Below are 11996 nucleotides of genomic sequence, written 5' to 3' on the forward strand. Positions count from 1 at the left end.
ATTATTATTATTCGTGCTTTTAATTTTTTTGTAAATTATTATTGTTGTTTTTATTGTTTTTAACAGTATTGTAATCAGTATAAATATTATTATTATTAATATTAATATTATTATTTTTATTGTTATTGTTTGTTATCATTATTATTATTATTATTATTATTATTATTATTATTATTATTATTATTATTATTATTATTATTATTATTATTATTATTATTATTATCATTAATATCAATATTATTTCTATTATTTTTACTATTCTTATTTTATTTTTATTTTTAGCGTAGTACATATTTATTAAAATAGCGTCAGGAAATTGAAGTTTGTTGTAAAGGCTCTTCATTTTATCAGCTTAGGATCTAAACCAAAAAATTGCTTTGAATAAAAAAAAAAACCCCTTGCCAACTACAGAGAGTGTAGTTCCATATGATGCTTTCTCTGCTTCTTCTCTCAGTGCTCTGTTTTATTTAAAAATGCAAGCAACACATTCAAACTAAACAAACAAACGGCCAGCAAAAAATCAGATACACAACGCTCGTATAACCCAAAAAAAAAAAAAATCACAAAAAAAATTAAAATTGGGGAAAAAAATTGGAAAAAAAGAAAGAAAAGTAAATAAAAGAGTAGCTGAGCGGAGAGCGGCGAGCGGCGAGCAGAAAAAACACAGCGCTATGAAATATTGCCAATCAGAAATGAAACCGAAAATAAATCGATTGTTTCAACAAACGCACCAGGAGAGATTGAGAGAGCGCGTGTAAGAGAGAGTGAGAGAGCGACAGAGAGGCAGCAAAAACACGAGCCACGGCGACAGAGTTGCAGCCAAAGCCAACAAGCAGAGGAAGGGAGGGGGGGGGGGGGGGGGGGGGGGGGGATAGGAAGACGAACGCTGCAAGTGGAGTAAAAGAGCCAGCTGCTTTTTGGACACTGCATGGGTGGGTGAGGGAAGGGGAGGGGGTAGGTGCGCCCAGTTAGGTCCGTTCGGCGCACAGTTCGCCGAAAATTGTTGTTACGCGAAAAAAAGTCGTGGGTTGCGGAAGGGGGAAACGACAGCAATTGTAGGGGCGCAGTGCACTGACTGGGGCGTGGCAGGGTGGCTCGTTGCACGCTGAGTGATTGCTGCGCCTGTGTGTGTGTGTGTGTGTGTGGGCGTGTGGGTGCAAATTGAAACAGAGTTGAGAGCTGACCGAGCCTAGGCCTAGGCCGAGAACGTCGCCATTGCTCGGCCTCGTCGTGTCGCATTGCCGCTGCTGGCCAAGCCTCGCGGGCACAACAAGCGCGCTGAGTGGTTTGCCAGGGGGGGGGGGGGGGGGGGGGGGGAAGGGGGTGAGAAGGGTGCGATAGCCTGCATTTGCATGTGCAGGGCATAATTGGACAGCATCCAGTATGTCGCTTTGTCTGCATGTGTGTGTGTGCATGTGTGTGCGTGTGTGTGTGTGTGTGTGTGTGTGGGAAGGCTGAAGCATCTCCGGCAGTCACATTGAATGGCAGCTACAATTCCGATTTTTGCTGATTTTTTTCCTTTCTCTCATTTTTTTTTTGGGTTCTGCCTGTGCCGTGTGGAGGCCTTTGCATATTGATGACAATAATGCTGCATCTCTGTCTGGCTGACATCTTATGCCAGCTCGTACTCTTTTCCTTTTAGGCTTTAGCCCACTCCCATTCACCATCCCCCATCCCCCATCCCTGGAATCACCCCGCTAGTTATTGTTAAGCCCCGTCCAGGCTGCACAGTCGCAAAGGTGACACGAGCAATGTCCATGCCAATGATGGACTAGATGAAGCTTTAAACTGATGCTGATGAGAAACTGGGCCACTGCGAACGGACAATAGAGCAGAAGCTCAGCTTAAATTATGAAGATTCATATCTATATGTATGTATGTTGGTGGCAGTCACATGCTCGCAGAGTTCTCAGCCAACTGCAGCCACATTTCCATTGCATACTTTTTGGTGCTTGCGAAAGATTGAAAAATCACATTAGTGAGTGTTTTGAATAGGCTAATATAGACAACAAATAACACATTCCGTTGGATATGTGGCTTAAAGATAAACCGTTTTGAAGGCGAAATTTCAATTTAATATTTACTATGAGCCGAACCCATAAATTAAACCAGTTGCCCCTAAATCAAACCCAATCATGTTTCTTTCAATCATACTTTGGTTCATAGTTAAAAAAAGCCTCAAAGCATTTGTTTATATTATTCTTTCTTAACTCGTAACTTGATTTAAGTGAATAATTAAACTCTTCTAATAATACTTATTTAATTAATAGTTAAGGCCCAGAGCCTTGCCTTAAAATTCGCTTCAGAAACTCGATTTGCCACTTTCACAATAATTTTCGTTTATAAAAATTAAATTTGTTGAATTAATTATTAAATTTTGTTTAGTTAATTATAATTATATATTATTTTTATATCATTATTATTATTATATTTTATATGCAATTTTAGTCTAATGTATTACAAAATAATATTTTTTAATTAATTGCCAAACAAATTTGTTGAACCAAATATAAATTTGTTTTGCTCAGTTTATTATAAATTTAATTAAGTTTATTTATTTATTGTAACTGAAATATATCAAATTGGTATTAATTAAAATAATATTATAAAAAGGAATATGTACAGTGTTTGGATTCGTCAAATGAAATAGCCTTTAGGATCGGTTCAGGGTTCGTAAAAAGTTGAAGCTCAAGCCGATTTGGCTTTTTGTATAAAGCATTTTAAGAATTTGATATTCCTTAGTTTGTGTCAAAATGTAGTCTAAATTTTAATTGCTATATTTTAGGAATATTTAATTGAAGTTTGGCTTTTGAGTGCAGTATTTAAAATTCTTTTTATTGTTATGGGGCGGCATACATACTCTGGATGTCTATATATAAGCCGGCGTTTCTGTGCGCATTCGCTTGCCCATGCATCACATGTGTTTCTGATATGTGGATATATATAGGTTGTACATATATATATATATGTAATATATATATGTACATTTTCTATCTCTGAAAACAATACACATTTCCAATTACTCGACAGTTGTGCGCGTCCTGTCCTAACTCGAACTCCAGGATAACGCGGCGCTTTTCACGTTCCTTGTTGTTGTCGTTGTTGTTGTCTTTTGCTGTCGTTTGGCGGGGAGGCTCAATTGCAAATTGTATTTAAAATTTATATAAAATGCGCGTCGCATTTGTTGCTTTTGTGACAATGTGTCTGTGCTGCCAGCGCCCCCCAGCGCTGCCCCCAGCACGCCCCTCCTTTGGAGTGCCAGCCCCGCCCTGTAACAACAACAACGAGAACAAAGCAGCAAAAAAAAAAAAAAAAAAAAAATAGACGGCAAACAAACAGGCAACACACGCGGTTATTTTTGCCATACAATCAACGCGGCCAACGTGAAAAATTCGCGCGATTTATGCATGCATGGACTGCGCCAGTGTGTATCTGTGTGTGTCTCTTCCCCTCTCCCCCTCGCTCTCTCTGTGTGTGTGTGTGTCTGTCGCTGGCTCTTCCTGTGCCCACCCACACTACACACCCACCCCCCCGCCCAGCCCTGTTCGCTATTTCAACTGGCGAGTCACCAAAAACTCGACGCTTGTTTATTTTATTGGCACGTAAATTTAATGTCGAGAGTTCTATATATTCGCTATAGTTGTTGTAATTGTTATTGTTCTTACTGTTGTTGTTGTTGTTGTGCAGGTTTTTCATTTCTGCATTTATATTGTTGCTGTCCATATACGCTTGTATTTTGTGTGGCTCTTATAAATAATTTTTGGAACACGGCAAATGGACACACCCAGAAATATCAAACGGGCTCTACAGATATGCTGGCATACATATATATGTGTTTATATATATATAAACATATATGTAGTCGCAAATGGGTTGGTTTTCCGATAGCAGCGCCAAATGGAGTTGATAGCGAGTCGTGTTTGTCTCTCTATTGCGAATGCCAACTGAATTTGATGGCCACTTTATTTGAATTAGAAAAAACCAGCGAAAAAACAAAATAAAAAAAATGCAATACAGAGCTTGACCAGGTGTATTTATCTATATAGGGCTTGTGGATGCGAACTTGCACAGCTCGAAGCAAAATAATATTGCGAGAGGCGAAGCGAGTCATTGTAGACCGGCTTAGGGAAATAAATATCGCCTGGCGAATGGATTTATAATTATTATACTAATAAAACAGACAATAAAATAAATGTTGTTAAAAACTACTGTTAAGTATTTGATTAAATAAAAATTAAATAACAATTGCACATTAATTAAATATACAATTAGATAAGCCACTAAAAATTACTTGGAATATTTTATAATTAATAAATACAAATAATTAAATAATAATAAATAAAGAACTGTAAATTAGTAAAATATTTAATATTTAATAATAAATAAAATATAATAATAATAAATAAATAATATATATTAACTAATATTAATAATAATGACCATTAAAATATTTGAAAAACTATGTTATTTGTATTAATCCGAGCTTCACACCTGAGTACACCGACTGCTTAACGCCCTACACGAACTGCGACAATCTATTAACAGTTAACCCTCTTCACAGCAACCCGTTAGACATCTGCAACACGTTAAATGTCCGAACAAAGCCACTCATGTATGCAAAGTCTAAGCCTTCTTTATGAACTGGCCAGTCCTATGCCTTTCCTTTTGCCCAATATGCACAGCCCACAGTCGGAAGGAAAAAAAAACGTCGACTCTAATCTATTAAAACCCACATGAGCGAAATTAACCAAAAACGGGGCAGTAAACAAAGGAGCTGAGCGGTGGGCGTGGCAAGTCGCCCCCCTTGTAACATTGTTTTTGAGTGATGAATGCATTTTCACATTTCCACATTTCCACTTTTTGGCAGCCGCAAATGAAAAAGAATAAAACAGGTCGTTGGGCCTGGGAGGGGGAGGGGGGCGGGGGGCGGTGGATGGTAAACGCCTCTCGATGCGAGCCGCAGATAAATTTCATAAATTAAATAGACGGGTTCCAGGGCATATTAGCGTAAAATTGCAGACAACCCTTCGCAGCAGCTAAAAATCTCATTACAATTTCAACGCGATCAGACAAAGCGGCCGTCGAAAGAAGAAGAGCTGGAAGATGTGGTAGTAGTAGTAGCAGGAGAAGAAGAAGAGCGGAACGCGCTGTGACGACAGCGGAAACCCCGCTGATGAAATGGACTTTTTATCCCAAAACAGGACACGGCAAACAAGCAGAGACATTTACAGCAGCAGACTGAGGGCAAAAGAGAGGGGGGAGGGAGATTGGGGGGGGGGGGGCGTGCAGAGTTATGGAATAAAAAAAATTAGACAGGAAAGCCCGTAGCATAAGCGTCAACAGACCAAAAAAAGATAGAAAAAAAAAAGAATTTTATTAAAAAAAAAATCACAACATCAGCAAAAGTGGAAGCCCCTGCCACGCCCCCCTCCGCCTTCCATTGGATGCGGATGAGGGCGCGTAAAAAATGCAAATCCCAAGTCAAAGCTTAGCGCCGTTGCCCTGCACGTGGCAGGCAACCTGGCAACATACGTGCCCCCAACAGGACTGCCCCCCCTCCCCTAACCAGCCACGCCCCCTTCCACACCCCCCAAACCTCCCACACACACATCAAGCAAAATACACATATATGAGTAATGGTAAACAAAATGAAAAAAAAAAAGAATAAACATTTAACGCGGCACGCCGAGCTTTAAATACCCTTACCTATTGCTCAGAAGTGTGTTTAAGCAGAAGCTTTCATTTCAAGCGATATTTCGCATAGAATATTATCATAAATATATATAATAGTATGCTTTAGTTCGGTTTAGCAAATATTTTACGATATCGTAGATGCCAAGTTAAGTGTATTGAAAAACCTCGGTCCTTCACCGACTACATATAGAGCTATAGAATAAAGTTATTCGATATTGTTCAGATTTTGTACATATGTGAGAAGCATGTTTAATTCTCGTAAATACTAAGTTTGTTTAAGAATAATAAATGAAAAATCGAAATGTGTTTTGTTAATTGAATAACTCAGTTTCCTTGAGATTCTTTTCATATAGCTATTCGATATTGTAGTTCAAGATTTTCCACTTATGTAAGCTTGTGAATACCTAGCTTACACAAGATATCTTGAAAAATAAGAAAGTTTTTAAGTTTCTGAAACGTTATATTATTGTCAACTGAATGATAAAACGGTCCGATCAGGCTGTATGCAACATATGTCAAGGACGGATCCACATCAACTTTTTTGACGATAGCTTTAACTCCGATCTGATATATATACAAACAGTTTTAAAGCTATCGTCAAGAAATTTGATCTATATCCATCTATATGTATGTATATTCTATTTATATTGTATATACCAAGTATTTATTTACTTTTTATGAGCTTAAAAATGTCTTTTAAGCGTTGCGAATTTCATGTAATATTATGAAGAGCCTCTGGAAGCGTATTTAAAAAAATATCTACGCAGAAATGGAATTTCAAAACGTATGTCCCGGCATAATGCAACGGGCCCCGGCTACGAGCCAGTTGGCCAGGTCAGTTGCTGTTGTTTTTGGTAGGAGGACGAGGCAAATTCAATAAAAACCTCGCTGGAGTAGTACGAGATAGACAACGTCTGTTGCTGGACAAAAAAATGCTGTAACCGGAGTTGGTCTCGACTTGTGGATGGGTGGGTGTATGTGTTTGGTGAGTGAGTGTGTGTGTGTGTGTGTGTGTGTGGTAGTGCCTAGTTGTGTGTGGATAGCCCCACCGGATCAATGACGAAAGTGCGTTGAAGTGTAGTGCAAACAATGGCAAAAAGGCATAAGCAAATGGCATGGATATACCCTAGACGCGCGTATCCATGTGAAACATATTTGTATTTTGTATAGCAGTCAGTCGTATATTTTGGGGTTTTAATCGCATGAATGCATTGTGCATAGTGGCACAATGCAAATACTTTTCGAGTTATTCGAAAGCATTTGAAGAACTAATCTGTTAAAGGAAACAATTGTTCATAGCCCTCTATTCCGGAAAGAGTTCCCATTGCGACAAGGGAATGAAGAACTCTAGTGAAATTATTAACTATGCTCAAACTTAATTGAAATATTGTATAGATTGTAAGCAAGCCATCATCAAAGGCTCTACTGTTAACTCAGGCAGAGTCGGGCCAAATAATTCCTATCAAATTTTTAAATTTTTTATATTTAACAATATATTTGTTTACTGTTAATGTAGAGTGCACAAAAGCAATGCTTTTTGTATAATAAACATTTCAGAAGCATTTAAAATTAACAATTTTGATTTGAACCAGCAACTTCTCGCTTGTTGGTTTAATGCGCATACAGCTAAGCCGCGCAGGTGTGCCACATAATTTGTATACTTTTTAAGCAATATATTTTTTTAAAAGGCAATAGGTTTCACAAATAAATTCGTAGTGAATAATAAAAAATACATATATAAGACAACTTTTGAATTTGAACCAGCGACCTCTCGATTGCTGGTTCAATGATACTATTCATACAAATTTTAACCATCGGTTTCCCTCGCTTGGATTCGATTTTTTCTATAGCCCCGTCTTAAGCCTAGATAGTTAAACATTATATGAAAGCATGTTGCATTCACAAAACTCCGTATCTAATATCACGCAATAGGTATGCCAATTACAAGGTCCACTTACTCTCTGTCTGTCTCTCTCTCTCTCTCTCTCTCTCTCTCTCTCTCTCTCTCTCTCTCTCTCTCTCTCTCTCGCTAGCTCCCCTCGACCTGTCCGTGAATGTTAGCCTCCATATAACGGAACCCTGAAACTATACGCCAGCTTTCATTACCATTACTGGCTTATTAAAAGACGCTGTCTTTCGTGGAGTTTCAAAGCAGCAAGCACCTATGCAAAATCATTCGAATAGCCCCTGAAAATGACAAGAACCACACGTATCCGTTTGCCTTAGCAGCAGGGCAAAGAGCCAGGAGAAGTTGGCATGGAGGAAAGCAAAAACCTGGACCAGAGTGCGCACTAAACAGCCGTCAAAATCATGGCCATTAAGCTGGGAATGGGCAACGGCGAACAATGAAAAGACGGCGCATAGAGCATAGAGTAGCTGCCGCCTCCTGTCCAGCGGCCCAGCTGTCCAGCTGTGGTGGTCAACTGTCCGCCTTAACCCGTCAACCGCACGCCCGAGCTGAGCGCGGAATAAAGAGCTAGGGGTCTGTAGGAGTGAGGGGGCACTCAAATCTCTGGCTGCTGGAGAGTGCCTGCCGGTTAGCTCAAGTAGCTTGTGTGCCAGTTTTTTCTCTCTCTATTTTGTATACCCTGCAAATGGGCAACGAAGGGGCATAACAGTTGCTTGCCAACGTATGCAGGAGGCGAGGGACGAGCAGCTTTTTCGTTTCGATATTAATAGAAAGTATTTTAGCTAGAGATAGCAAGTATTGCTAACAGGTTCACGTTGAGTATGTTAGGAATTCATATATCACATACTGGAGAAAGTCTTGAGTTATAACCTTGTATTTTCGGATGTGCACACTCGAGGATGCCAAATTGAAGCCCCGAAAGTTTCATAGAAATCGCACAAGAAAAACTCGAGTTATTCCAGGTTGCATTTTTTTTTAGGGTGTGGCATAAATGGAAGAAACATCACAGCTGGAGTATAATGTGCAAATATATGCAACAGGCAGAAGAATAGTTTTTTTGTGTGTAGAGTTAAGGAATTCATATATCACATATTGGAGAACAACTCGAGTTATAGTCTTGTGCTTTCGGATATACACACTTAAGGCTGCCAAATTGAAGTTCCGAAAGTTTTATAGAAATCGCACAAGAAAAACTCGAGTTATTTAAGGTTGCATTTTTCATAGTGTGGCATAAATGGAAGAAAAACTTAGATGGAGTATAAAGCGAACTTTTATAGTTGGCTGCAGGATAACTCCCAGTCGAGCATGCCCAACTGGAGCACTCTTACTTGTTTTGCTCTTAATATTTTTTTTTGTATTGTGCGGATGGTCGTTTGGTGAAACTTTGCTCTATTTCCGCCATTGTCGCCGTCGCCGCCGTTGCTTTTGCTGCTGCTGTCTGGCTGATGATTTGGCGGTTCGTTAGCGGTGGTGGAGCAGCAGGCGGAGCCGGATCAGATGATGGCCAGGCGATGGGGCTGTCAGTTGCTTTATGCGATTTCGCGCCATCCTGTGCGCCTTTGTGCCGGCATTTTGCATGCAAAGCGAAAATGTTGTCCCTGTTTAATGTCAAGCGTTCACTTTTTCTAGTGGCCTCTGCCCCATTGCTGTTGTTGTTGTTGCTGACCCCGATCTTCTCATCTTTCTAGCTGAATACTTTTCACGTTTTTCTCGCTGCCGGCTAACTGCAGACATTTTCATGCCCATTGCGTATTGGCCGCCCACACTTGTTTTCCGCCCTTCTGTCTCAGTTGATGCGCTGTCTTGATGGATTTGTCTGGCTAAGTGTCGGTTCGTTGACTCGCGGCAGTTGCTGTTGGGAGTTGGTGCCCTGTCATCAACTTGAATTGATGAGATGCCTTTGAATTTGCCACAAAATTGTCATAAGCGTTGCACCAACAAGCGACAAGTTGCCGGTTCTGATACAGATATATAATCTTAATAACAGATATATTGCTTGCAACTAACATCTTTACGCTATCCGAATCAGCCAGCTGACTAGAGTCTGGACTAACAAGCGAGAAGTTGCTGGTTCTAATACGGATATAAAATTAAAATAAATACACTTATTTCTTTCCAAGTAACTTTCAATTGGTTAACCTACATATAACAATAATAACCTACATTTTTGCGCCGATTGGAGTCTGGACTATCAAGCGAGCAGTTGCTGGTTCTAATACATATACATTTTAATAAACTATGAGCAATACTTCAATTGGAGCTCTTAATTCTTGAAACCATTTCAAGTTTCTCAAAACAAGTGTACTCAGTGTCCAATCTTTAATCTGAGCGCATAAATTGAATAGAAAAACCCATTCGCATATGCAGATATTTTTTATTGATTAGCTCGCAGTTGGCTAACCCCTAACAAAAAAAAAAATAAATAATAAAAAAACCAACATTTTTAAGCTATCCGAAACAGGCAGCTGACAGGGAGTCTGGGCATTGTCGATACACTCTCGTACTCCCGCAACGAACATCCAATTTTCTATCCAAAACAGAATCCGTGGGTGGCTGCTGCCAAATGCCGCGAGCGGGCAAAATAATAAAAAAAAGTTGAAAACTTGGTACAAATGACAAGCTCAAATGGCTCAAATGTTTTTGTTTGCAATCATATTATATTTATGCACTGTTTGCGTCTCCTTCTGCTGGCATATACACTATATATATATAGATATATATGTGTGTGTGTATGTTTTTGGACTTTTTGTCCAACTGGGCTGTGTGTGTGTGTGTGTGAGGCCTTGGTGGCCACTTTTGGCTGGCCTAATGCTCGTTTGGGTTAATCAAGATTTTTAATTTTATTTATCATTTGGGACATATTTCCTTTCTTTTTCTATTATTTATTTTTTATTTTCGCATCTCGTTTGGCTGATGAGAATGCTTTTTGGCTGTTTGGTTAATTCCATTTCGTTTATTTGGTTTATTTATTTTGGTCCCAGAAATTGCATATTTTGCAATGGGACACTTTGGCTGTTGTGTTCAAATATGTAATATATATAGATATATATATGTGTGTGTGTGTGTATGTGTGTGTAGAAGTGTAAGAGAGTATATATCAGCGACATGGTCCGCCCAGACCCTGGCCAAGCGCTTCAACTTTATTATTACATTTTTTTTTTTACATTTATTTCGGTTTAATTTTTTTTATATATATATTTTTTTTTGGAGGGCGAGGGTTTAAAAGCTTGTCAGCGAGTGTGTGTGTGCGTGTGTGTTGTGTGTGTGTAACGCCCTTTATTCGGACAGTGCATTTTTAATATAATTTTTCCAGCCCCCTTCCGAGCTCTCAGCTCTCTGCTGCTGCTGCTCTAGCTGCGGCCACAATTTTTTCAGATTTTTTATTTTGGTTGCTTTTTTACCCACATACCGCCCACCTCGCCCCCTTGTTTGCAGTGGGCGTGTATGTATTTTTTTCTTCTCATATATGTGTAGTCCTGGGGGTTGGTCGCCGCCCATTGGCAACTGTCCGGTTTGCAGGTGGCTGCGCTGCATATGCAAAATGCTCGCTTTGTTTAAATATATATACATATATTTTTTTTGTTTCATGGCAGGCTGGGCGTTGGGGTTAAGCGGTGTTCGGCACAGGGGGGAGCTGGGAGGCTGGGGAGGGGCGAGTCCAGGCGTAATAAGCAGGCGGCGCGTTGTCACGCGTACGGTCGGAAAACGGATGGTTCGAGGTTTGTTCCGCAACAAACAGGAAAAAATACTTTCTGCCATATAAGCATAAAGTATTTTTAATGAATTTTTATGCTGCGACGTTGAGTATTGTTTTTTAGTGTTTTTTAATTAATTAAAAATATATACAAACACACACACACACGCATATACATATTAAATTGCATAATATTTTAATTGAAATGGAGTAGGCAAAAGAAGAAGAAGATAAGCAGCATAGAGCCAAATGTGTGAATAAGCACGGCAACAATGGAATGTTGGCAGGCCCAGGCTTAAGATATACGCCCTGCCATGCCCTAGACTTTTGCTAGCTTCACTTAATTATTGCTGCTGCATATATAATCATATATAAGAAATAATTAAATAGTGTGTCAATAAAATACCTTATATATCGTATATGATATAATGAATAAAACTATAAATTAAATACGAATAAATATGTAAATTTAAACAAATACTGTATAATTTAGTTGGGCACATGCCATAGATAAGCATCTATTAATCCAGTAGTCCAACTCGTTCTCGAAAACTACTAGAGTTCAAGAGTTGATATTAGATATACCTAATTACACATATAATACGCATAACAGCTCAAAGTTTCGCGAAGATTGGGCAGTAAACAGCAGAGTTAAAAGAGAACGTTTATTTCATAGGATTTGGTCAACCCCAAGAGCAA

The sequence above is a fragment of the Drosophila novamexicana genome, unplaced genomic scaffold (assembly GCF_003285875.2).
Source record: "Drosophila novamexicana strain 15010-1031.04,08,12 unplaced genomic scaffold, DnovRS2.1 tig00000193-arrow-pilon, whole genome shotgun sequence".
NCBI lineage: Eukaryota > Metazoa > Arthropoda > Insecta > Diptera > Drosophilidae > Drosophila > Drosophila novamexicana.